The sequence below is a fragment of the Schistocerca cancellata genome, chromosome 1 (assembly GCF_023864275.1).
Source record: "Schistocerca cancellata isolate TAMUIC-IGC-003103 chromosome 1, iqSchCanc2.1, whole genome shotgun sequence".
Lineage (NCBI taxonomy): Eukaryota > Metazoa > Arthropoda > Insecta > Orthoptera > Acrididae > Schistocerca > Schistocerca cancellata.
This window is the reverse complement of record NC_064626.1, coordinates 662,115,899-662,140,932: the sequence shown is the minus strand read 5'-3', so window position 1 is coordinate 662,140,932 and position 25,034 is coordinate 662,115,899. Positions and strand designations below refer to the sequence as shown.

At 43.9% G+C, this 25,034-nt stretch overlaps 1 protein-coding gene across 1 annotated transcript in view; it reads right to left on the bottom strand.

The window, feature by feature from the left end:
* The window catches only part of LOC126092374 (uncharacterized), a 422,634-nt gene that overhangs the window by 257,994 nt on the left and 139,606 nt on the right, over positions 1-25,034 (bottom strand). The gene's annotated exons all lie outside the window — the stretch shown is intronic.

Sequence of the window (25,034 nt, the reverse complement as noted above, 5' to 3'; positions counted from 1 at the left end):
GTCTCGCGGTAGCGTTCTCGCTTCCCGCGCACGGGGTTCCGGGTTCGATTCACGGCGGGGTCAAGGATTTTTTCTCCCTCGATATGACTGCGTGTTGTTGTGTCGTCTTCATTATCATCATCATCATCATCATTCATCTCCATTACGGTCGGAGGAAGGCAATGGCAAACCACCTCCGCTAGGATCTTGCCTAGTACGGCGGTGCAGGTCTCCCACATCGTCGCCTGCGCTCCTCGGTGTATGGGACATCATCATCATCATCATGTGAACAGTATACTGCAATCTTCTTTGACGGAACAAACAATGACGGAAAAACCTAAGGTTATTTCATTCAGGACAGTGCATATGTGGCAGTACTGCGTGGTGTGTTGGACGAAAGGATGTTCCTATTTTTTTGCAGATGCTAGTAAGGACGGCGGTGACCTATGAAACAATAGGATTTCGATTATACCGCTTTTTTTCTCATCCCCATTTTAACCTGATAGTTAAAATCGCTAAAAAAACCGGTTTCTAAAATAACTCATTTTCTATTTTTTATTGCTATTATTTCCAATAGTAAATTTAGATGTCGGATTAAGATTGAAAAGTTCAAAGAGTCCATCAGACTTTTGCACTATGTAACTTTTAAGATACGTAGAATCAAAATACCAGGTAAAATAAGTAAATAAAAGTATTGGTTCGTTCATCATTCTCTGCTTTCCACGGAAAGCAATGATGGGGGTGAATAGTACCAAAAAATCCTTAGTATTCTCTTACTGATTCTAATTTTTTAAACTCTGCTCAAAAATCTTGCTGCAGTCCACGAAGACATTTTTGGTTTAAAAAAATTAAAATGGGTAATGTTTATTCCTAAAATTTCCATTGCTTTGAAAATTATGTTGTTATAGGAAATGGGAGAATCGATCAGTACTATTTTGATACAAACGCCGACGGTTAGATGGAGCCAACACATAACATAAGAACCTGGGAATATAATACAATGCCTGCCCTCTGGCAGGCAGTACGCGTGCATGCGCAGTGTGCCAGAACTGCTCCCCCTAACCTTCGTCCTCTTCCTCATAGGCGTATGCGGTAGTTTGTCGCTTTCACCGGGACAGTTTTGCAGAAAAGATTATTATTTGTCTACCATTTCTACGGAATAATTAAAGGGAAAGGAAATTATGGTAACCGTAATAAATTAAAAATTCAGGAACACTTCCAAGGTTTACAACAGAAAGTGGCTGATCTGTTGTCAGTACCTACATAATATGCGTTTATCTACTTGAGGCATTTTGTTTTTGTAGGAGTAGAGGAAAAGGTGTTCACTAGGTTTGTGATTTGTAACCCAAAAATATTTATGACTGGTGGAAAGTTTTGTAACTTCTGAAAGATTGGTATCGTCTTTGAGTGACATTGTTTCTGACGAAAGGAGACGATTTACGGATCAGCTGTTTTTTCCCTAGTTATTAAAAATAAAGAAAGACCTGTTGTAACAGAGACTATAGAAATACCAGAAAATATAGGTTATTCAGAACTAAAATACCAGTATCAATTTTAACCGGTCGGGTTTTCCAGTCCCTAGAGCCCAGTCATACAACCGTTTGGAAGAGTAGACGGTGCAGCGATTTTCTCGAACATCTTTCGAAGGCTCTCCCTACTAGCTTACTTCGGTTAAAGCCGACATGCCCCTTGCCATAGTCCGAGCAACGAGCCGCAGCTTATGCGGCGGTCGAAGCCTGCCTGCCGGCAGTGGTGGCCGAGCGGTTCTAGGCGCTTCAGTCTGGAACCGCGCGACCGCTACGGTCGCAGGTTCGAATCCTGCCTCGGCCATGGATGTGTGTGATGTCCTTAGGTTAGTTAGGCTTAAGTAGTTCTAAGTTCTAGGGGACTGACGGCCTCAGATGTTAAGTCCCACAGTGCTCAGAGCCATTTGAACCATTTTTTGAAGCCTGCCTCCCTGGAATTGGTTCCCGCTCAGCGCCGGGCGCGGTGCTTGCGCCATAGGTGAAAAACCATGCACTTCCATCAGTTACTGCCTCAGTTCTCTGCACACGTAATCTCTGTTCCCGCAGCACCTGTTACCTATCTTTGTTGCATCTCCACAGGCTTTGCCCGTAACTTGCAAGTGCTCATTCCCACGGTGCAGCTGTGGCGATAAGGCCTGGCTAACCAGCGTTTAACGGGTTGCGAAGGAACGGTAATCGCCGAGGAATGTCTTGCCAGTAGTAAACACTGCAGGCGAAAGTAAACACTGGTTCCGTCATCACCACAGAGCGAATGACGGTGTTTAAATCGGAGGGAGAATTCGGTCTTCGTATCGCGCAGTTTCAGCAGCGACAGTAAAACAAACTGTGTCAAGGATTTACGTGCAGGGAAGTGAGACGAAAAATAGCAGATGGGATCAACAGCACATAAACAGAAATACAATCTAGCAAATCAATTAGCCTGTTCCATGCGTATTCTTCCGTCGTTGTACTCCAAATGTAACGCCACATAATAAATTCCACTTCTCTTTTGATTGATTGGTCCGTCGTAGTTAACGAGTGGTATTTGATTAGGTGTCTGGGATCCACGCGTTAGGAAGTTCGCAGTCCACAGCCAACTGTCCGAGCAAGGTTGGCACGGCACACTGTTATGCCAATGATACGATCCACTGTTGCCCCAGCTACTACTGACCGACTCAGTCCTCCAAATTCTATGAAATGAAACAGAACGTGTTTCAGGCACGTGAAGAAATTCCTGAAGATAACATTCGAAAGTTCTTTTCCTCCACACCACAATGAAAACGACAGTATATTCGTACCCGTGGGGGTCTGTTGAAGGACATTTGTTCAGAATGTAATGAAATTTTAACCACGGAATACCTGTCATGTGCTGAACATTTCCAAAAACTTTGGTAAATATCGAACTGGCGCTTCATGGTGTAATATTTTCCGCTTCCGTAAATGTACACAGTATTTTCAACTAAGAAAAGTGCTGATTGGTCTTTCCCGAGGCTCCATACCTGCTGCTCTCCTCTACAACTTCCACAGTGTCGTCTAGATTGTCGTGAATTACGTATGTGTGGAAAGAGCATAATTCAGCACAATCTGTTTGATTCACTTTGTTATGGAAACAGAACACAAAGTTAACAGGCAGTGAATAAACAATAGCACTATCAACACGAGACCGTAAGTTTTTCTACAACAGTGAATTTGTCGTTGGCCACTGAATTAAAGAGGAAGGAGTGGGAACACATATGGATGGATTGCAAATAAATAATATTAATGAGGCAAAAGTTTCGTATCAAATATGCTCAGTGTGCATGCATCCTGAACACACGTAACCGTTCACTTCTTCTGGCTACAAAAATGGTTCAAATGGCTCTGAGCACTATGGGACTTAACATCTGAGGTCATCAGTCCCCTAGAACTTACAATTACTTAAACCTAACTAACCTAAGGACATCACACACATCCATGCCCGAGGCATGATTCGAACCTGCGACCGTAGCGCTCGCGCGGTTCCAGACTGTAGCGCCTAGAACCGCTTGGCCACTCCGTCCGGCTTCTGGCTACAGTACGTTGCTCTAAAATCATTTTCACAATTTTGATCGCGTATATTTCAGAAATAGAGCAACGTAAGAATGTGCGGTTGCCGGAAAATGTTCCTATTACCTGAAGTGTTTTTTTTTCCCCCTTCAGTTTACTTATTGACGGAAGTACCCCTGCCCCCAGCAGGTGGCACAGTATGTAGAATGTTTGAGAGAGAGATCAAATCTGACAACCAGGTCCAGCGGAACCTCCGAACAAGTTTCAGAAGCACACCACCATCATATCCGACCCTCAGACGTTGGTACACGGCGTTCAAGGAATCCGGAGGTCGTGCCTGGCCGGACATGGGAGGAACTGTAACATCGCTTATGTAAGCTGCGTGTTACAGACGGCGCACACACTGAATCCTCTTAAGGGGAGCCGGAGGTGCCTATGCTGCCCATGTTAAAATCACTAAGTTTGAGGAACATTTATGAATAAACTACCAAATAGAAAAATTTGAATTTTTTTTACATATAGAGTGGTTTAGTACTGCAGTTATGACAGAGGGATTTTGGAGTATCTTTTCTAGTTTCCTTCCAATTATTTTTTTTATTAATTACCCAATTTTTTTTACAAATAATTGCTCTATAATTAAACTGAAATGAAACTACTGAACATATTGCCAAATGGCTGTGTTACAATGTAAGTTTGACCACTAGGAGTGCTGTATAAAAATTTCATCTCTCTAGCTTGAGTGGATTTTGAGAAAATGTTCCTTATATTCGAAAAATTCTAATTTACGGGAAATGGCTATCAAAGTTTCTCAATACATTCCTGCACTATAGTATGGATTATCAGGGTCTTCTTCTTCATCCTCCAAAAGCTTCCTCTTCTGTCTTATTTTCTGGCCTGTTGTTCCATCATACGTCATATGCCTTTCTCTTCTTTCTGCTCCTCTTATCCTTTCTCTGTCAATATTTCTTAATGCTCGTACAGTGTTCACCCCAGATGTAAATCCTAATGCCTTCAGAACTTCACACTTCACACTGTTCCCTTGGTTGTAGGTTGCTATTGCATCATAAATGCCAAAGTGCAGTGTTTTTATGCTTACAAACACCCTTTTAGGAATCACTTTCCAAATCAAATTGTTTACGCTCTCATTAGAATTCTGCTTCTTTCCGTGTAGACATTTGTGTAACAATTCTGGCTATGCTAAGTCATGAAAAATTGGTTTTATTGTTCCCTCCTGATTCTTGTACATACTGCATATTACCCGCTTTACACAAGAAGTATAATACTACCAACAACAGGCACAACACTGAACTAATTCGAAACGGTAAACAGCAAAGAGACGATGTTCCGCGCTCTTATTCATTGTAGTATCGCAACTTGGTATTAGTGTTAATTTTTTTTCCCTACGTTCTTCCTCTTCTTATATACACGGTTACTAAAACGTGGCATCGTAACCAGAACAAAAGTGTACGACAATATTAAATGGAGCAAGATGTTCGAAATTCTGAGGAAAATAGGAGTAAAAAAATGGTTCAAATGGCTCTGAGCACTATGGGACTCAACTGCTGTGGTCATAAGTCCCCTAGAACTTAGAACTACTTAAACCTAACTAACCTAAGGACATCACACACATCCATGCCCGAGGCAGGATTCGAACCTGCGACCGTAGCGGTCGTGCGGTTCCAGACTGTAGCCCCTTTAACCGCTCGGCCACTCCGGCCGGCAAAATAGGAGTAAGCTGTAAGGAAATACGGGTAATATTTGTAACAGAAAACAATGTAGCCAACCCTTGCACACTCGCTGTATGCGTAACATAAGGCGCTGTATGCGTAACAGGCCGAGAAAATCCCAAGCAGTTCGCCAGGAAGTCACGAGAGGGTGTTAGATGCATTCAGCGGCCGCCCATTTCCTCTGCAGGCGTGGGGGAAAATGGTAATAACTCCACTTCTAGGGCGAGTAGAACAATAATTCAAAATTTACATTAACGAGGAATGTTCCATTTAATTTTCGGTAGCAAAAAAAATCGTAATTTTTTGGATTTGACCACCTCCGGCTCTCCTTAAACGGCTACTAAAACTTTAGGTGTGTATGAGCAATATGCCGAAAATCGCACCCTTCTACCTATCCCCATTTCTGAAATATAAGTGATCAGAGATGTACAGATCACTGTGGAACAGCCTGTATAACGTCTCGCTCTCCTCATGGTGAAGATACTCCAACTGTGACAAAGCATCGGTAGTGTACCATTCTTGTACACAATAGTGCCACTCAGAATGAACCGCGGTAGTCCTTTAGACAGGCAGCACTTACATGGTCTACTTTTGGAGTGTCGGCAGCCTGCGTGCCCAGCGACAGGAAATGCAGGCGCGGATCGCTGCCATCAAAGCCCCCGCGCACGTGGTCGCGGCTCGGCCTGTCGCCCTCTGAACTTTCCTGCTGAGGTATAAATAACGCCTCTTTGAACACCGGACTCTGGAGGGAAAGACTGTTTCATAACGCACTCTTTCAGTGATAGTCCTGGAGCTCGCAGCCTGCTCGAAGAGCACGACGATGAGTTAAGTTGCGACAAGTACAAGCAAGGACAGACGGAAATCTTCGGCAAGGGTTTCAGAGGTTATCCTTATCCCTAATGTGAAGGCTACGACAGTCATTCCCTACCCCAACTCAGGCTTCAGAATTCCGTGGCTCGAGATTCAAATTAGAGGAGAATTTTCTGAGACTAATCTTCAAACGGTCAAAATGGCTACTTTAATCCTTATTGTTGAACTGAGCTAGTTTCAGTTATTCTATTGATACACAGTAAAATAAAATGAGCAGTGAAAGTATATATAAAATTACAATTCCATGAATACTGGGAGACATAGATACACCTTACATTGTCCATGATGAACTGGCAGCGTTAGAGTAGGCACCAGTCAACTATGTGACCAGTAACAAGACTGAGGAATTGTAACTAACGTTAAGCATCGTCCACCTTCCCATTCTTCCCACTGGCCACCAGGCACATATCCAGATTTCGGTTCTGGCGGGGAAGGGGGCTCACTGTTATCCCTTCTCCCCCCTCCCCCCCTACCAAACAAAACATTTATTCTGCCGTCACTTCTTCATTTAACGTACCACAAACGCGTAGGATTTTAACAATAACAATAAAATATTAAAACTGTTGGCTAGTGCAGTGTTTTTACTCTTTATGTGGGAGGAGCTCAAGACAACCCATCTTCCTCTCTTCTAGGCGCTACAGTCTGGAGCTGCGCGACCACTACGGTCGCAGGTTCGAATCCTGCTTCGGGCATGGATGTGTGTGATGTCCTTAGGTTACTTAGGTTTAAGTAGTTCTGAGTTGTAGGGGACTGATGACCTCAGATGTTAAATCCCATAGTACTCAGAGCCATTTTTTTGAACCTTGGAATCGCGCCTGCTAGCCACACACTTGTTTACATTGCACAGCTTCCATTAATACTGCCTACGCGGGCATCTCATTACGGTTTCTCTATACATTCGCATTCTTCATTGTATTTTAATTTTATACAGGGTGAACCCGAGCTTCAACGACCAAATTTCGCGGACTGTTCAAGGATATTTTCTGAATGGTTTGGAATAAAGGACTCATGGTGTCCGGTTATTCATCACAGTCTATGTGAAAATGATTTCACAACAGAGGACAACCATGTAAAATCCCACGTCAATAAGGTACAATAGAAAACAGAGTAATCCAACAACTCTGAGATGCGGAAGTGCGGCGACGTGGCTGCCGTCCTTCCGGGAACAGCTCAGCGCGGCGCACTCATGCCACTCTTCCACTGCATTCAGCGAACCGTCCGCCCCCGGTAGCTGAGTGGTTAGCGCGACAGAATGTCAGTCCTGAGGGCCCGGGTTTCATTCCCGACTGGGTGTTGTGTTGTCCTAATCGTCATCACCATTTCATCCCCATCGACGCGCAAGTCGCCGAAGTGGCGTCAAATCGAAAGACTTGCACCCGGCGAATGGTCTACCCGACGGGAGGCCCTAGTCACACTGCATTCAGCGAACCCATACACGAGGCGCACTCATGCAAGCTCTCCATCAGTATACCTACACATACTGTTCTGTATCACCGGAGGAAGAACAAATCTGAGAAGAACGGAGCACTAATGAATGCAAGCTTGCGGGCGAAGAGCGAAGTGGGCATTACTGTTATCAGCAGCTACTACTGTGAATGAACGGAACAAGCTTGTTTACAAACAAGACATACGGCGCAAACCGTTGATATTTACACTGTCGTGCAGATTTTTCAGCGTAATATATTCAGAGATACATTGGAGCAAAAAATAAAACGAAACGCATTAACCTTGTAACGACCCACCGGCGACCAAAGGCCTCTTGCATTTTTCCCTAAAACTCAGAAACCACTTCGAGTAGAGTATTCAAATTTCAGGGAGTAATAACATACATATCCTGAGTCTACTGAACTAAAAGAAGAACATGAAGTTATGAATAATTAAAATTATTTAGGATAACGTACAAAAAAGTACACAAAATTTTAACCGTGTAATTAAAAAATTGTATTTCCGAAAGCAGTGGCTGAAATGCAATTATTGTAGTTCAGTAGATTCAGAACATACAAGTTAATGTACTGTAAAAGTTTCATGTAAATGACTACAATGGTTCCTGAAATACATGGAAGCCGTCACTAAATTTAACATTGTCGGGATGGGGCGTTCCAACTCCCTTAAAATAAATGTAATCTTTGTTCATTATTTGACAATCTTTGTTCATTATTTGACAAGTTCTTTGTTAACCTGCTACCGTAAGAGACCTTTCCTGAATCTGGCAGAACAGGATCTACCATCAGTTAAAATTCGTGAACTCGCTCCATATGCAGCCCGCACATTACGAAGATCGGAGTTTAATCCAACGAGAGCACAACAGGGGAGAAGCTAACAAAGAATGTGGGAGGTAATCGGCCGAGATCTTTCAGAGTAACCATCTCGGCATCAGCCTTAAGTGTTTTATAGAAAGCACGGAAAACCGAAATATGTAGGACCGGAATGGGAGCTGACACGCTGTTCTTCCGAATACGAGTCCGTGTCTTACTGCTGCTCCACCTCGCTCCTAATTATTACTCTGTTATTCTGCTTTTTAACCTGACTCAGGTCCCAAGGGAATTCTGTGCATGGTAAAATGCCAGCTGACTAAGATATCGCGTTAAGGAGCTGCTTTCACGAAGCTAGCGGAGTGAGACGTGTCTCATGCGCTAAAAGGCAACAGCCTATCGCCTTCATTAAGATCGCACCTAAGTAAAGCACCGTGGCGTTCCATCCACTCTTCAAGTAAAATAATTGTTTTCACTTTGGAACAGAAATTTATGCCGTTCTTTCGTAATATTGCTGCCTCAGGTCCAGTGCAATAAGTGCTTGGTACGGTTTCTTCACGAGTAAAGGCCAATGTCACGCATATTCGGCTGTGTTAAGCAGGATGACTTCATTACGCCACATGACGACCTGGTGACTCAGGGCAGCAGCAGTAAATGTGAGCGGCGAAAGGCGCTTTACAGCAGCTGGCATTGGAGGAGGCCGCCCTGTCAACACTGCGCAACGGCAGCCCGAGGTGATGAGCCAGGTGACAGCCACAGAGCTTGCCAGCGCTGGCCCAACCTGCTGAAAGGTTGCGGATGGCGTGCGGGGGTGTCTCTCCTGGTTGCCAGAGCACGGTCCAATTAGTAGCTTTGGCCTTTCGCTTGAGGCGTGGAAGGAGAATTAACCTGACCTCCACATAGGTTATCTGTAAGAATGTTTGGCCACAGCCGGAAGCTGCATCATTTTATGCAGCAAGTCACCTCAGAGGAACGAAGGCAATAGTCTCTTTAACATGTCGGATCCCAGTCAGTCTTGGCGCTTGCTTTCAATTACTGCTTACACGTTCAGCCACTACAAAAGACAGCCCGTGTGATGGGCTTGCAATTTATTGTTCCTCAGGAGTTGAAGGCGGAACGGGGAGGAAAGGGGCGAGGGGCGGCGGCAAAATTAGCTTTTCCTTTACTGCCCAATATTCTTCCTTTTTTTTCCCCACGCTTGTCGAACGACACATTCTCGCATCCGCTTGCCAGTTACGGAAGAACGATGAAAACAATAAGTCACGGTCGAAGATTTAGGGAACGCTGGTGCTTCCTGTATTCCTATTCTGTTCTCTTTTTGAGTGCTCTGTTAATGATGCCTCTTTCGTCTGAAATCGTCCGTTGTGGCTACAGCTACACCTCGAGGCTACATGCAAGCATTTGTATAACGCAAGAGGAGCACTTGTAATACTTCTTACGCAGTTCACGTTGTCGTAATGAAGAAATTTTTTTACATAATTGTTTTGGTAGGCTCTGGAAAAAGAGAAATACAATGATGTAATGCTTGTTAATCTCAGCTGTTGAACTTTTCATTAAAGCCGGTCTTAAATCTACCAAGCAAGAGGACCATGCGTGACGATTCAGGGCTGCTTCTGCCGCCCCATCACTGAAGAAGAAACGAGATACTGTCTACGCCGTCCTGGCAATCGTAGACTAGACGTTAGTAAATTCCCGCTTTTTTACAAAAAAACTAACTCCGCTGTATACAATATCGCTATATTCCAGTTGCAAGATCTCGTAAATACGATAAAAAGCATATTGTTCCATAAGAAAGATGATTACATACATTTATTCTTAGAAAACAATATTACGGCTATTAAAAATAGAGCCAAATAATGACCCTTTTGCGGTTTTCGAAGACTTCGGATTTTCAGCCGTAGGCCCTATATGAAATGTTTTGTGAGAGACCACCTGTAATACAAATACAAATATTCGTGTTGGTTACTTAAGGTTTTTTTTTTTTTAACTGCGCTGTCCGCTGTGGCTCTCGCAGTGCCGTATACACCATATACTATGGTGGTATTTATGTACACGTACGCGTTTGCTGCTGTGCGACTGGCAAATCGCTGCAATCGGAAGTGACGTCACTTTCGCTCTTATCTTCAGCACATCGCTTATTATTCTAAGGCGGAAACAACCAACGTATTCTTAAGATCAAGGGTATGACAACAAATTCGCCTTGACCCTGTTGGAAGAACAATTCTTGCACCTTCCGTATGATTCACGAATAATTCAAATCCGCTTAGTCCCTAAGATGCTTGAAACCGTATCTTGACTATGATTGCAGTTTTTAATCCCAGTGGTGTCTCATCTAAGTACTACGTTAAACTTGGGGAATTGAAGATTGACTAAATTGCAGCATTATTACGTTTGCTTTCGCCTGATACTTACTCCAAAAAATTGCTAAGATCTCCATTACTTGAGGTGACACCTGCAGACTAAAGCTTCTGCGCAACCTGTGAAGAGTTTTATGCTTGTTAAATTAATGGAGCCGGCCGAAGTGGCCGAGCGGTTCTAGGCGCTACAGTCTGGAACCGTGCGATCGCTACAGTCGCAGGTTCGAATCTTGCCTCGAGGCCGGCCAGAGTGGCCGTGCGGTTCTAGGCGCTACAGTCTGGAACCGCGTGACCGCTAAGTCGCAGGTTCGAATCCTGCCTCGGGCATGAATGTGTGTGGTGTCTTTAGGTTAGCTAGGTTTAAGTAGTTCTAAGTTCTAGGGAACTGATGACCTCAGAAGTTAAGTCCCATAGTGCTCAGAGCCATTTGAACCATTTGAACCTGTCTCGGGCATGGATGTGTGTGATGTCCTTAGGTTAGTTAGGTTTAAGTAGTTCTAAGTTCTAGGGGACTGATGACCTCAGAAGTTAAGTCCCATAGTGCTCAGAGCCATTTGAATTTAATGAAACACAGCCACCAATACCGAAGTCCCGACACCATCCGACATACAACTGTGATCTGCTGTAAACGTTGAGTTTTGAGAAGAGGTATATTCATTAGCCATTATTTATGCACTGCCAGGTAACTGCCTCTTTCATAGTTTACCAAAAATTCCGATATCGCGGTGTTTGCAACCAAGCTTGTCTATCCTGTTTCATTTGTTGCTCAATCAACTTCCTTTAGGCCATAGTCTCGGCCGTTTCTTATCATTAAAAATCCAATAAAGAATTTTCCTAGTTTATCTTCGGTTTCTCCGTACAGTTGCATGCCCAGGCAGCGTGAATATTATAACCTTTACCATGATGTCCTCAGCGCTGTGCTATAAGGGTGCTGCGGATGACAACCAAATGGGTCCTGTTATGAAACACAATTGCTGCCCAGACCAACACTCCTGGCTGTTGGGACGTATGGCGGGCGACATTCAGATTGATGTCCCACCGCTGTCCGGGGCGTTTCCAGACACATGTTTGCTGGTCACCTGGTTTCAGTTCGAAGCGTGACTCATCACTGAAGACAATTCTACTAAAATATATGAGATTCCAGGCCGAAAACTTGTCTGTAGACGCCTCGGATAGCAGTAGAACAGCAACCTGACTGTCGTCAGCAATACGGCACGGCAACCAGAAATAATGGTCGAGGTGGCATTTCGTTTCACAGTGGGACCCCTTTGGTTGTCGGCCACGGTTTCCTTACAGTGCTGCGGTACGTCGACGATGTTCTGCGCCGTCGCCCTTCATGGCAATCCATCCTGGGCTCACATTTCAGCAAAATAATGCCCGCCCACACACAACGAGAGTTTGTACTGCTTGTCTTCGTGCTTGCCAAATCCCATCTTGACACGCACGGTCTCCGAACCTCTCCGCAACTGATAATGTTAGGAGTTTTATGGATAGGGTTCTCCAACCAGCTCTGTATTTTGACGATCTTACGCTCTAATTGTACAGAATTTGGCACGATATCTGTCAGGGGGACATCCAACAACTCTGCCAATCAGTGTCAAGCCGAATAACTTCTTGCATAAGGGCCAGAGATGTTATTAACTTCTCAGTGTGTGTTAAGATCTTTCTCTTGAATAAATCATCCAATTTTTCTGATATTGTAATCAACTAATTTTCTGTACATGTACATAAAATCTACCGATTTCCGTCCCATTCGCGTAATTCCTTCGTGGTGTGTCGGTTTCTTTTCTTAGAGCGTATCTGAACAACTTTTTTCCGTAAAGAACAACAGTCCACTTGCAAAAGCTTTTCCTGCTGAGGCCTTTCGGGCGTAGCCCATCTTCAGAGCATCAGATAAAATGACTTGATACAATGTCTCATCAAGTCTTGTTATCTGACGGTCTGACGATGGGCTACGCCCGAAACACGAAAGCAAATGAAGTTTTTACAAGTAGACTGTCATTAGCGACGAAAACAATAGCGGCGAAAAAGACATGTTTAATATTGACAAAATGGCAGCTGGCCTTCTGCGCGACTTTATGTCGCAACTTAAAACTATCCCGCCATACATAGTGTTCTATGTAATTTCGTGAGAAATGCCAATGTCCGTAGCCCCCTGTCACGATAATCTCGTCATGTTCAGCTGTTTGCTGTCGAAGGCATGTGGAGTAGTGACAAATTTTAATTGTTGTTGTTGTTTTCAGTCGAGAGACTGGTTTGATGTAGCTCTTCCTGCTGCTCTATTCTGTGCAAACTTCTCCACCTCCAAGTAACTACTGAACCCTACAGCCTTCTGAATCTACTTAGTATATTCATCTCTCGGTCTACCTCTACGATTTTTACCCTCCGCGCTGTCCTCAAATACTAACTTGGTGATCCCTTGATGCCTCAGAACAGGTCTTACCAACCGATCCCTTCCTCTAGTCAAGTTGTGCCACAAATTCCTCTTCTCCCCAATCCTATTCAATACTTCCTCATTAGTTATGTGATCTACCCATCTAATCTTCAGTATTCTTCTGTAGCGCCACATTTCGAAAGCTTCAATTCTCTTCTTGTCCAAACTATTTATCGTCCATGTTTCACATCCATACATGACTACACTCCATACAAATACATTTAGAAAAGGCTTCCTAACACTTAAATCTACGCTCGATGTTAATAAATTTCTCTTCTTCAGACTTTTATTATAAGCTCGAAAAAACAAAGTTACGAAATTGACTTTTTTTGTTTGTCTGCAGGTGCATGTCTGCAATGTTGGTACGTGTTGGAATCGCCGCGCCGCAGTACCGCAGCACGCTGGAGGCGCAGCCAAATCAAAGTGCCGCAGTCCACGTCCAATTCGGGGGTTCAGAGTTCATAACGATACAGCTACAAAATGCGTGTTTAGGGGTAAATGGAGAATAAATTTTGCAACCAAGTCGACACACTCACTGTTATCAGCTAAGTTCAATTTGTTGGTAGTCGCGTGTTTACATTCATTCAACAATTTCCCAGGGTTACATTAAGACAGTGATGAAGCAAACATGTCAAAACAGTGAATTTTACAGATGTGCCTTATGACTCTAAAACCTCGAATTTATCTATAGGATGAACCATTCTGTTTTGGCTCTTCCACCGGCGTGCTGCGGTTCTGTGAAGGGGAGATTCCAGTGTGTACCGAGACTGCAGACAGGCACCTGCGGATAAATAAATAAAAAATCAATTGCGTACGGTAACTATTTTTTCGAGTTGATGATTAAAACTGTGTCACTACCCCTCGTATACCGAAATATCGCGACAGGAAGTTACTGACATCCAGAATATCTAAACGCTGGTGCTGCTGCTACTACTACTATTAACAAGCTACGCCAAATAATGCTAATGGTGGTGGCAGTAAAGAGGGAGTGCCTGAGGTTGCCTTGTGTGGGGGCGAGGCCAGGCGGCGGTATCGTGGCGCGCGATTCGGCACGGTTCCCACGGCGAGGCCGCTCCCGCTGCCGCTCCGCACTCGGCTTGGCAAGTAGGGTGGCGCCGCTTTCCTCGCCAACGCACGCGCCGCCGCGGCTGTATCGCGCCAGCCCACAGACCTGGTCGCCGGTCCACGGCGTGCAGGCGCACGCGGCCAGTTCAAGCTCACTTTGGCCGATCCTGCAGCCAAAAGGACGGTTTTTCCAACGTCTGCTGTGCCGAGCACAAGATGACAAAATGGAAACGGTGAAGCAATGAGTCTTCTTAGACACCCAGTTACAAGAATTAAACTGAAAATAATATTCTTACCTAATAACGCGCACAACGTACCCTATCCGTAAGACAATTGGAATTTTCCTCTTTCGTGGAGATGTACGCACTACAGAATTTTGTGTTGATGAATCAGCAAACTATGACACAAGTGTGCTCGTCTGAAAGCTTCAGAAGAAACAAATTTCAGTATAGCGTCAAGAGTGAAATACGCAATCTGGCGTGGATCCGTGGGTTGGCGGGTAGGTGTTAGCAACCTTCCCCACCTCCCTCCGCCTAAAAAAAAAAATAAATACTAAAAGCGTTTATACTTTACGTGTATCAGTTTCCAAGTTCATTCCATAATTTTCAAAATTGGTGGATCACAATAAATGCCAGAACATTAAAATAATAATAATTTTCGAAAAATAAATGTGCATGAAAACTGTCTAAAGATGGCAAGGAATTCTAGAAAATTACAAACTACGTTTAACACGGGACACTGTTCGGTTTCTCAGAACTTTTCCAGGCAGGGTAAGGTGCCAATTCAAAGGCTGTCCTTACCTGCTGTCAACAACAAATCCGACGGCGTTTCTTGTAAACGACAGGTAGAACTGACAAATCACACAAATGTGAACACGACCAACAAACGAAGAGAAAAGAAATAATAGAAACACCGACCTTCCTGACCGTCGGCGGAAACGACTGAAAGAAACAGCGTTCCTCTGATTTCCACCCTCGCATAACCTTAGTTTTCCGACCTGTGTTCTCAAACGCAGTGCTCAGTGAAAAACTGATAATGGTGGGTGCACACTTAGAGTTTATGTCGATGTATATCATTAAATCCTAGACAGCTGTGGCACATTAAGAGTTAGAGTGACAGCAAATTGTGTAGGAAAGGGCGAAGGGGAGGAGGGGGGGGGGGTAGGTGAGAGAAGAAAGTAAGAAACTGTGACCTCCACTAGGACCAAACCTTGTATCCGTGCCTGGACGCAATATCGTCCATGAACAATGGATTGCAAGACCAATGTGTGTGCGAAATAGATCAACCGTGCAGTCAATGGACGCGTCAGTGTAGAAATTGCCGCGCATTGCACGTTACACAGACTTACAATATCACATGTAATAACCTTGGCTGTGATAGTGTGTTTAATTAATGGATATCTAGGCTGCTGTCCGCTAATCACAAGCATCTGCGCGGCAGACAGTGCCTGAGGGCCAATTGAAGAGTAACGACCGAGACGGATTTCTCATTCGAAATGAGACAGGAAAATCAGAGTCCTTCGTGCATCGTGACACCTAGCGAGCAAAAGTCAATCGACAGGGGTGCAAACGTCCCTTCTCTCTGGTCGAAACCAAATTTAAGACACAAGCATCCATTGGGACAGTTATGCTGCCCACATTTAGGAATGTCAGCGCCTTTCATTGGAGCACTACCAGGAAATTCAAGTAGTTTCTAGTGCTAACTACAGTGATATGAGGTAGTTGAAGCCTGGCTTATTGTGAAGAAACTTGGATCTTCTCTCTGACGATGTGAGAACGTGACGTGTTGACGTATGGTATCATGCGGCTAAGCATCCTTTGGCTTTTTTCTGCCGACAGAGCGCATTTCCCCGTCGTCATGGAGCTACGTTATCTCTAGCAAGTGGTACGCGAAACGAGCTACACAAGACAGCGCGCTTTCTTCATGGTCTACAATAGTTTTGCACCTCCAAAAATTTATTCAGAAGTGGTCGCGTTAACAATATCGATGCCTGGTATTGTTTCAAATCATAAGATGAACGTTTGGAAGATTTTTTTTTTTTTTGACGTTACCTATCAGTATTCATGGAAGAAAATTGCTGTTAACACGCGAGATGCATATTTACTGTAGATAAGCCACCAGCTACGAAGATGACATATTAAGCTAGTAACCGTAAAGCATAAAAGATAATTTTGTGCGCTGAAACAACTTTTAATGCGGATACTTTTCACAACTATTGGCTGTTTCAACTAATTACACCAGTTTCAACAGGGAACTGATTACTCTACGTAAAGAACAATGAAAATATTGGTGGAAAGGTACAATAACTGTTTTTAGGGTGGTCAGGTAATTGTATCATTAGTGTGAACACAGCAAAATGTTGAGGTGGAAAAACGCTGTTGGGAAAGAGTAAATCAAGTGAAACCAAGCCGAAAGAACGGGGACTTAAAAATACAGATCAAGTCCAGTAGGCTAGTTCATGTTAAAATCTGTGCCTTAATTCGAAATACATCACCATAATTATTCTTTTTTGGGCTAATCACACTTTTGCTTTCTCTCGTTTCACATTTTAAAATGGAGTAACCAAAATCTCTGTTGAACAAGGATGGCAAATGAATTGGCTTGTTGGAAAAGGGTCCCGAAACCCGCTAGTAGTGAGAAATGGGTGTTTTAAGGTCAGTTGGGCAAGCTTGAATTTAAAGCTTGTCCCTCCCTGAACATCAGTACAACATTCTAACACTGCCTCCTCGTTTGTGGATGTTTTCATGAGGGCGTGACTGGCTCTCACTAACGACACGACACGGTGCAGTTAACTTGTACCGTGATTATATTTTAAACTTGCATGTGGACACAGCGAAAATTAGCTAGTCTTACGATACGCCTTTAGACAGTATCCCAAGTATTAGTCTTTGGTTGCACAATTAATGAATAAATCATGTCATACAAAGACTAATAGCAATAATGTGGGGGAATAAGAAATGGAACTTGCAATTTTATTCATAGTCAAGATGACACTGATTAAATCATCATCGGTTTCGGTCGATTATAGCGATCTTGTTAAGTTTCAGTGTGTCGTATGTGAGAAGCTGTACGATAGTTCCTCACATAAAGTGAGGCCAGTACGAAGAGCTGTTTAGTTTTTTCCGCGATTCTAACCTGCCCGGCGTCCTCCGCAGCGCTCCTGTGTACCTCCCATCAAATCACTTGTAAGACCTTCCTTACATAAGTCATACATATAGAGGCAGTATTCCAAAACAGATAGTACAATACAGTCTAGTTCGCTGGCAGGGTACACACATAGGCCGTTAGATAAATTAATAACAGGTCTAGTGTCACTTCTCAACACTCGCATTTTATTCTTCCATTCCATGATTATCGAAATATTAACATAATGTATTGGTAACACTTTTTTGTATGTCTTTTACACGTGAGGTTACAGCACAATAACATGTGTATGACTGGAACTAGACGTTACAAGCTCCTCAACAACTGTACTAGTATTTCAAAATACTGTTTGTATGCGTAGAATTCATATAAGGAGGTCTAAGACGTGAACAGAACTTATCCAAATAGGAGCCCTGCGAAAGGTGCCAGGTAGGCTAGACTCACGGAAGGGTGGCAACGAAACACCGAAAAATCTAAACAGTATACTACACTGCGAAAACATCAAAAAACAGTTTACTTGAGGAGCCTACGAGTACCCTACAGCGACACAAATAGAAGTCCTATACAAGCCGAATAGTAAAGGTGGTTCGGGAAAACGTGTGTCCAAATCCACGTTTGGTTATGCTGATTTAGGTTTTCAGTTATTTCTCCAAACGCTTAGAAGCCAATGCTGTGACTGTTTCGCGAAAAAGGCCACGGCTGGCTTATGAAGTCTGCACCCCTTCCTTGTGAAGTCCTGAAGATGAAAACTCGCACAAATGTGTATAAGCAGCCATTCATCGGACATGAAAACGAAACATTAACCCAAGACATGAAAATTTACACTTCTGCGAGCAACTTCTTGTAGATAAGATGCAAATGATGGAAACTGTATGAAGACGGACATTTTATTGCTTTTACTTAGATTTGTTCGCCTATGCTCGAACTCGTCCGATGTCTCGTGCGCCTCCTTCAACAGACCTGCAACACACCGACCACTATCAAGACGACGGAAGAAGATACTGACAATGTTGTTTCCTCCGAATGTTCTCCTACCGTGGCTCATGAATACAGAACACACCAACCCAGAACACGAGTGCCGCATTCGGATGGGTTGTTTTGCAACGACAAAAATCAATGGTTTCTTTTTTTCTTTTCAAACAGAGCGATCATATATTCTCCTCAAAATCTGAACAGTACAGTTTCTCGGCAGGGCACGTTACCCAAGGAAAGTAGCCGTTTCATTTCAGCTAGCACACACGTAATGGCGATGGCATTCAGTTCCGTTACTTTGGGCGCGACGCGACACGACGGCTTGTTGGCGACAAGCGGTGCGTAGTAGCGCACTTCTCGGAACACGCACACAGCACGCGCGATGGCGCACAAGCTCGGCCCCCTTTACCAACTAGAAGACCTCCTTTGCTTGATCCATAGCGGACAGTCACACTAGCACTAACCGATCCTTGTAATAAGCCCCTGTGTAACGCAGAATTGTCCACTAGAGATCACGAGAGGCTGAGCCACCGGGTGCGGTATCCAGTAGCCAGTACAGAAATACTAACAACCGAATGGGCCTGAGTCAGGCGAGTGACTTCGAACGTGAACTAGTCATTGGATGTCACTGAATAACAAATCCATCAGCGACATTTCAAACATTCAGAAGCTGTTGAAGTCGACAGTGACGTGGAAACGCGAAGGAACACACACAACTAAACCAAAAACGGGCAGACCTCATGTCGAGCATTGCGGAGGGTGGTTGTAAAAAAAAAATAAAAAATCGCATGAAATCAAAGTTAGAGAAAGGGAATCACTCGCGAGTTCCAAAGTGCTACCAATAGTGCAGCTGGGCACAATGACTGTGCGCAGTGAGTTAAAAGGGATGGGGCAGCACAACGGTCGAGGGGCCCCTCGTCAGCCACACATTTCTGTAGTCAGTGCTACGTGACACTAGAGGTGGAGCGACGCCACTGACTGATGACTGCGAACGAATCATTCGCAGTCATGAATCACTGTGGCAATCCGATGGAAGGATTTGCGTTTGACGACTGCCCGGAGAACAACGCCTGCCATCATATGTAGCGCCAAGAGTTAAGTACGGAGGAAGTGATGTTACGGTAATGGGGGAGGGGGGGGGGGTGATTTTCGTGGTTAGGAAGCGGTCCCCTTATTGCGCTTAAGAAAACAGTAAATGCTGAAGGCTACAACCACATTATACAGCACTGTGTACTGCGTACAGCAGAGAAATATCAGCTTCTGTGAGGCAATGTTTTGTGGACAATAACACTCCTGAAATGGACTGGGCTGCCCGGAGGCCCGACCTCAACGCTGTGGAACACCTTTGGGATGAGTTAGGGCGTCGACATCGCCACAGAGCCCGGCGCCCAAAATCACTACCTTCTCTTGTTTCGGCTCATGAGGGGGAATGGACTGCCATTCCTCCACACGCATTCAAACGGCTCACTGAAAATGTTCCCAGCAGACATCAATCCGTCATAAAGGCGAAAGATGGACGCACCCCATATTAATGTCCAGTAACGGGCGATACTCCACATCTCCGACACAGAAAACAAACACCACATAAGGAAGGCTGTAAGCTGTGTTACATTACAGCATCTATATTTATACGCCACAAGCCAACTTACTGTGTGTGTGGCAGAAGATACTTCTGGAAAGATTTTCGGTAAATATCTGTTTGGCTCCAGTTCCTCGGATTTTCTCCTTGCGGTCATTTCGCGAGACGTATATGGGAATAAGTAAAATATTTCCCGATTCTTCCCGAAATGTACACCCGAAATTTCATTCCTCTCCGTATAGCATAACACCTCTCTTGCAGCGTCTGCCAATGGACTTTTATTACGGCAAACTGATCATATACTGATCTCTAAACTCAGCACGGTTACTGCCTGCAGAGTAAAAACAGTGCGGGCAGACGGGCCTCCTCAGGGCCATCTGATCGCTGATGACGGTGACACCTCAACTGCTTAGAATGTGCGTATTTTACCCTGGTGTACTGAACACAGTCCTTGAGGGTGTTGCATTATTAATGACCCTATAATATTATGATGATGATGATGATAACAATAATACAAGCTGTTTCACTATTTCTGTTCTAAGCTTCTAGGCGTTGTATATGGGACTTGTGAGGAGACCGTGCCCGGTACGGGACGTAAGGCACAGGAACCGAGAAGCGGGCGCCGTCTTCGGACCCTGTTGTAAATATGGTATCACATACCAAACTGTTCGAGAAAAACATCGGCTGTGAGGCCGCGCGGGGTAGCCGTGCGGTCGTGGTCGCCTTGCCACGGTTCGCGCGGCTTTCCCCGTCGGAGTTTCGAGTCATACCTCGGGCATGAGTGTGAGTGCTGTCCTCAGCGTAAGTTAAAGAACCACAAATTTCAGATTTCGGCTGCGGAGAATTAGTACGTTCCCAACCAGGAGGGCTGACTGTGGTGCTCCATGGATGCGCCGCACACTCTTGGATGAGGACGTCCTTCGTCACACAGTTCAAAGCCCAATCTCTCCGCTGTGTACGTAGCGTCAAGCGTGAGACTTGAAAGTGATCCGATCTTCATTCAACGAGTTCCTTATCAAAACTTTGTCTACTACGTCCCCTCCACAATGCCTAGAAGCCTGTAATAGGAATTGTGAAACACACCTTATAAAGGATTTAACAAACATCAGGTTTATTAAATGGTTCAAATGGCTCTGAGTACTATGGGACTCAACTGCTGTGGTCATAAGTCCCCTAGAACTTAGAACTACTTAAACCTAACTAACCTAAGGACAGCACACAACACCCAGCCATCACGAGGCAGAGAAAATCCCTGACCCCGCCGGGAATCGAACCCGGGAACCCGGGCGTGGGAAGCGAGAAGGCTACCGCACGACCACGAGATGCGGGCTCAGGTTTATTAACATTGTGTTAAGCAACTCTTCTTTACGGTCTTGTCGACTGCAATTACAGCTAACAGAAATATATGACAGAAGAACAGAACGGATCACTGTGAACAAAAAGTTGACAGGTCGGAGAGTGAGCGAGAAATAATAGGGTAAGATTAGCAGATGAGCTAGAAGAAAGAAAATATAGATAGATAGGAATTAGAAACACATGGATGGTTTACAATGTGACAAGAATCCTGGTTTGCTGTTGGGAAAAAGGAAAACAGCTGAGATATGCGGAGAGGGAAAGAACTTATTGCTTCGTTTATCACTGATCAGGAACTGTAGGTACGGATGATCTACCTCTTCACTTCATGTGGCAGATGTCAATCATTTAGAGAAGTCGAGTCTTGTTTCTATGCATTAAAAAAAAAAGTAGGCTTATAAAAGTGATGAAAGGCACGCCGGCAGACGCCGTGAATCCCGCCCTTTTAATTTAGACTGGAGTTTTAAAGCCCCACCAGCAGCAAGGTCAGCACACATGACGCGCTCTAACTGACATTTAACTGGCGTGGCACAAAAATAACTCGGCCCATTCGCTGGCGAATCGTGTTAGCCTTGCGGGAATGTGTATCTTCTACGCGTGTGTAATGCCACATTCGCGGATCTGTCTAGGCGTGGGCAGCGGCGCACAGACGTAGTTTGCATACCTACACGCAGTTACTATGAAAGTTATTTACAGGTAGCACGCCTCTCTCGAATGGACTGCAGCATTTCAGTTGAAAATAAAGCACCAATAGGGACGCATTAGAGACGTCTGTGGAACAAAAGAGTTATCATCCATCATGCCACAAAGGACAATCGTGATCTGGTCCACATCATCAAGTTACTCACAGAAGACTGTCAACCAGGAAAAATTTCGCGTGTCTTCTCCGACCTTTTACTATACCCATAACTAACGGATTCACCAGCTCTGTAGCACAGTCGTTTTTCCTCACTTTCAGGTGCATTAGTACAAAGGCTGTTCGCCGGAGCGGACGATATCAACGTATGTTCGAAAGGAAGTCTGCAGGATCGTGTCTATGCTCGAATCGTCTAAGTATTCTTTTGCGAGCTTCACAAAACTGAATGGTCAAAGGGGTACGATCCAAGGACTAGCCACAGTTTTTACGTAAATACTAAAATTCCTTTCAATTGCCAGACACTCGTGGTTAATAGCAAGGAAAACAGGAAACAGTGGTGATCTTCGCTTAAGAAATGTGTAGTCTGCACTGACGGTGCGTACCACAGGTGACAATTACTTTGATACCATTCCTTACGACCACTAAATAAACGCATCGTAGATTTTGAGAGGCCACTGGAATACTTAAGAGCTTCTTCATGCTTGCGAGCTCTTCTGTTTTGATACACTTTGTAATGTTTGATCAGAACTTGCGATCAGGAATTATTCCGTTTCAAATGGTATATCTGATCATATTCTTCGAACACATACTTAGGAATATTCATTAATGGTAAAGCTGAAACGCAGGAACCATTTAATGCAGATAGCGGTTTACATAAGTCAATTCATTTTTGACAGCAAAATTTCACCAAGTAAGAATTAATACAGCTCTACTCATACATTGTGTGATCAAAAGTGTCCGGACACGTCCAAAAACCTACGTTTTCCATATTAGGTGCATCGTGCTGTCACCAACTGCCAGGTACTCCGTATCAGCGACCTCAGTAGTCGTTAGACATCGTGATAGAGCAGAATGGGGCGCTCCGTGGAACTCACGGACTTCGAGCGTGGTCAGGTGATTGGGTGCCACTTGTGTCATACGTCTGTAAGCGAGATTTCCACACTCCTAAACATCCCTAGCTTCGCTGTTTCCGATGTGATAGTGAAGTGGAAACGTGAAGGGACACTTAAAGCACAAAAGCGTGCGGGCAGACCTCGTCTGTTGACTGACAGATATCGCCGACAGTTGAAGAGGGTCGTAATGTGTAATAGGCAGACATCAACCCAAACCATCACATAAGAATTCCAAACTGCATCTGTTCAACAATCGCACCGGATCACTCCATAGTTTGGACATTACTAATGTGGATGTTGATTATAATGAATCAACGATTTTAACGTCGTCTTTTGCCGAAACGTTAATTCTCATGCCTAATCTATTACTGTTCTTCGCAGCACTACCCATCAAAGTTGCATTGGTGTACCTATCGCAATATGAACGCGCCGCAGTTATTTTATGTAGGAAAGACTAAAAGCAAAATGCTCTTTGAACTGAAAGAGACAATGTACACATCGCTACTCTGGGATTTCGCAAATAAAATAAAGAGACATGTGGGCAGAGCGAGAGCTTTCGGATAAACCTCGTAGCAACGAAGCATCCAGTTAAATCTGTTTTCTTTGACAGCGTAGACTCGTAACTCCGCCCGCTCTTCAGAGTTAGCTCTACATTACAACTCAATTGTAGCATAGAAACAGTATAATATCCTCCGAGTTGCGGACAGAGACCTGCTGCTAACCGGGCACTTTAAGCAATAGTATCAGTTGCAACGACTCAGTGTGCAGTCCTTGATGTACATCCAATCCCCGCCCCGCCAGGATAAAACGGAGGGTCAGCGAATGAAATGGATACCGGGGCAATCATTTGAAGAGGCACTGTCTATAGACCGGTCCGCGAAACTACGCCCATTACGTTAATAACGACTTTTCCGCCGGTACTTTTATTCCGCGCAGCACAAATGCTACAGTCACTCCATAAATAAAATGTAACAATGCTACTAACTTCCAACGATTTCAATCACGTATTCACAGCGGTGGGGCTCTCCAGTATTTTGATAGTACTCGACGATTACCTGCAGTCGTCAAAATACGTCTGCCAGCTGGCTATAAAAAAAATATTTTTAATCCGAGCTCATCCATAAACCATAAATGGCTTTCTGCAACGAAAATCGTGCGTGGGCGTAAAAAATTCATATACCAGCACTCAACTGTAGTCTCGTACAAAAAAATTCATTCCGGCAATACGCGGAACTCCACCGTCTCCAAATCTTCAGTAAGCACTATAAAACGTATTCCTTTCCAACTGCTTATTAGTTCTGGCTACAGCTGAGAATAAATATATTCGGCTAAAAGAAATTATCGAATCCACATCACATTCAGTAGGAAGGATAAAAGCTTCTAGACGTGAAAACTGTCTGACCAAGGACGTAGCCAACATTTTGTCACAAGGAGGGGGCAATACGATTTGTTAAAAACGACCTTAAAAATGCTCAAGTTTTTAATTCATTCTGAAAACAAATTTATTTATTTTTTAATTATATATTTGCTGACGATGGACTGGATAACTTATAATATTAAAGGGTTCATACCTATTCCGAGGGGACTAATGACCTCAGCAGTTGAGTCCCATAGTGCTCAGAGCCATTTGAACCCATTTGAACCTATTCCGACATTAGCCTTTCTCTCTCGTACTACAATCTTGTCTTTAAATTTCCGAAACATCTAAAGCCAAGTCACAATTCCTTCAGCACATCAAATCATATCGAGTTCCTCAACTCAATCCCAAATTAAGTGTCTTTAGATTCATTAAAAGTCTTCAATTTCTTTAAGCGATCTAGAACTACTTTTTAAATTATAATTTCAACAATCAACTTGAAATTATAGCATCCAAATTTATTTATAAAACAAAACGGAATAAATAAATGTTATTAACTGCAGTTTTGGGATCTAAACACTGATTCATGCTTTGATTTCAACTAGACTTATAGAGTAAACGACATCACCAATGTTTTTGCGTTTATCCATAATATGGTTATACGGT